General features: G+C 43.1%; 1 pseudogene; it reads right to left on the bottom strand.

Annotated features, from left to right (window-relative positions):
• Window positions 1-1,380: 1,380 nt before the first annotated feature.
• LOC115142122 (interferon-gamma-inducible GTPase 10-like) lies at window positions 1,381-2,639 on the bottom strand (annotated as a pseudogene).
• Between the last annotated feature and the right edge of the window lie 496 nt (window positions 2,640-3,135).

Raw genomic sequence — 3,135 nt, 5'->3', positions numbered from 1 at the left:
CATTCTAATGTGAACAGAGAAGAAGTGAAGATAGCCCATGTGGTTACAGTAGGTTACATAAGGTTTATCCACTTGCACAGCTTGCTATGCATCTCAACTAAATGTATACTGAACAAAAATATAAATGCAACATGTAAAGTGTTGGTCCCATTTTTCACAAGCAGAGATAAACGATTCTAGAAATGTTCCATTGTTTACATCCCTGTTAGTGAGCATTTCTCCTTTGCCAAGATAATCCATCCACCTGACAGGTGTGGCATATCAAGAAGCTGATTAAACAGCATGATCATTACACAGGTGCACATTGTGTTGGGGACAATAAAATGTACAGTTTTGTCACACACCACAATTCCAGGTTTTGAGGGAGCATGCAATTGGCATGCTGACTGCAGGAATGTCCACCAGAGCTGTTGCCAGATAATTTCATGTTAATTTCTCTACCATAAGCCACCTCCAATGTCGTTTTAGAGAATTTGGCAGTACATCCAACCGGCCTCACAACCGCAGACAACGTGTAACCACGGCAGCCCAGGACCTCCACTTCCGGCTTCTTTACCTGGGGGATCATCTGAGACCAGCCTCCCGGACAGCTGATGAAACTGAGGAGTATTTCTGTCTGTAATAAAGCCCCTTTGTGCCAAAAAACGAATCCTAATTGGCTGGGCCTGGCTCCCCAGTGGGTGGGCCTATGCCCTCCTAGGCCAACCCATGGCTACGCACCTGCCCAGTCACGTGAAATCCATAGATTAGGGCCTAATGAATTTATTTCAATTAACTGATTTCCTTATATGAACTGTAACTCAATAAAATTGTTGAAATTGTTGCATGTTGTGTTTATATTTTTGTTCAGTATAATTAGTATTTTATTGTTTCATTCACACCTGCTCTGTTGGAGCTCGAATCTTAAGTATTTCACTGAACACTGCAACAACATCTGTGACCCTGTGCATGTGACAGTGTAGATACAATTACAAAATATCTCAAATAAAAATAATGTCATTACTTCAATATGAATTCACATATTGTTTTTGATAGTACAATCAAATCCTGACAATTATAAAGAGTACAGAGCAGGGGAAAAAAGATGTCACAAAGACTAATCAAAATGCTAACACATTTTTGATAGATGTATGTATAGCATCCATTGTTTTGCACTCAACAATGCTAATGATGATACAAATGCTAATAATAACACTAAAGTTAATAACTATGCTAATTCTAATAACAAATCTATAACTAAGTTAACAAACTCAAACATTGGGTTCCTGACTCGGTTGTCATGGTAACAAAAGTGATTAGACATTTGACCTGTAGGATATGTTTTTGCAGTCATTATAGCATCCATGAAGAACAAGGTGTTTTCAGTTTGATAATTTTACATCATTCTACACCTGCCACCATGAGCATTGCTTTAGCATCCTCCACCATCTCTTTTAATCCCTTGTCCAGAAGGTGTAATGTAGTGGCAAAGGCAATCCCCACTGATCCAAACCTACCAATGGCAGGTATGCTAGTCAACTCAACTACGATGGTCTTGGCTGCCACCATAGCTGTTGTACTCAGCATTCCAGCCACCACCTTCTCATCGACTCCGAGACTTCATCGCTGAGCTCAGTTCACCCACTGGCTTATTGACACGTTCTGAGAGTCTCATCTCGTCCAAAGGCTATGAAGGGCCTGCAGAGGAAGGCCTGCATAATACCAACCTCACAGACCACTGAGAAGCCAGTGATGGGTACGGCTGCTGTGGTTGAGGTGGCAGCAGCTGCAACGCAAGGAGTTTTCAATCATGACTTTGGAGCAAACCGGCAGAGACTGGATCAAGGCTGACCTCTTGTGCTCTGGGAGTTTTTTTGAGGGAGAGAGTCAAGCAGCTGCTGGAAATTGTCGATGGTGGAGATGAGGAAGACTTTTGGGCTCCCTACGGTCTTCAGGTTCTCCTCACAATTATGTCTGATCTTGGAGAGCAAATCTTCCTCCCTGTAGTTCTTCTTTCATGCCTCAGCTCGGATGTCATTGTCGATCTTCGAACGGACAAAGTAGAACATCTTCTTCATCTCTGAGGCCCGCATGATGTTGTTCTCTTTGAACCTCACAGTGCCGATGATGACGAAGAAGTCGTAGGTTTCAAACTTGACCTCCTTCAGGTAATTCTTTGCTTTAAAGTTTGGGGTGCTGATACCAGGCAGGTCCCAGATTTTCACGTTAGTCATGGTGGGGTGGGAGCATCTAATGGCCTTCATGGTGGTCTCCATCACTCTGGTTTCTGCTGCTCTCTCGTCCCCATCCAGTCCAAGTAAGGCATTAACGAAAGTGGACTTTCCTGACCCACTTTTCCCTGTCACAGCGATGTTAAGTGTCACATTCTCTAGGAGATCCAGGTCCTCCTTGACCTTGGCTGCATTCTCTGATTGGGTAAACTTGTTGTTATGTTCTGTTAATTACTGATGTCCCCTTTAAGGATGAAGCACCCTTGGTCATGCACAGTGTTGTTCTATGTTATTCTGGTACTAACTCGTTTGAGTAAATGTGAAGCTCCAGTTCAATTGCTTTTATTCCGAGTCTTTCTTATTACATAAATAAGTACTAAGTGTTAAGACACTACAATGGCGACGAGGATGATTACCTGCAGTGTGCATCACGAATACAGATGGAGTTCGTAGGAAGAGAGGAAGATTTTGACCCTGTAGCACAACAGCTAGCAAGCAGTGAAGACGAGGGGAGAGCTGACGAGAACGAGGCGGCAGATCAAAGACCCGTGGAGCCGGAGGTAAAGAGAATGGCTAGCATCGGGAAAATAGATGTGTTTGATGACACGCAAGAAAACTGGGCAACTTACATTGAACGACTGGAACAGTACTTCATTGCAAACGACATTGCTGATAACAAAAGAGTACCGGCGTTGTTGAGTTTAATTGGCCCAAAAACATACAGTTTGCTAAGAGATCTGACTGCCCCTCTGAAGCCCTCAAATAAAACATTCACAGAGATTGTGGAGTTATTGCAAAATCACCTATCACCTAAACCACTCCTCATCGCGGAACGTTTTAGTTTCCACAAGAGAGATCAGAATGAGGGGGAGGGTGTTAGCACATATGTAGCAGTGTTGAAGAAACTGTCTGAACATTGCCAGTT

Source organism: Oncorhynchus nerka, linkage group LG14 (genome assembly GCF_034236695.1).
Source record: "Oncorhynchus nerka isolate Pitt River linkage group LG14, Oner_Uvic_2.0, whole genome shotgun sequence".
Lineage (NCBI taxonomy): Eukaryota > Metazoa > Chordata > Actinopteri > Salmoniformes > Salmonidae > Oncorhynchus > Oncorhynchus nerka.
This window is presented reverse-complemented; position numbering and strand designations above follow the sequence as displayed.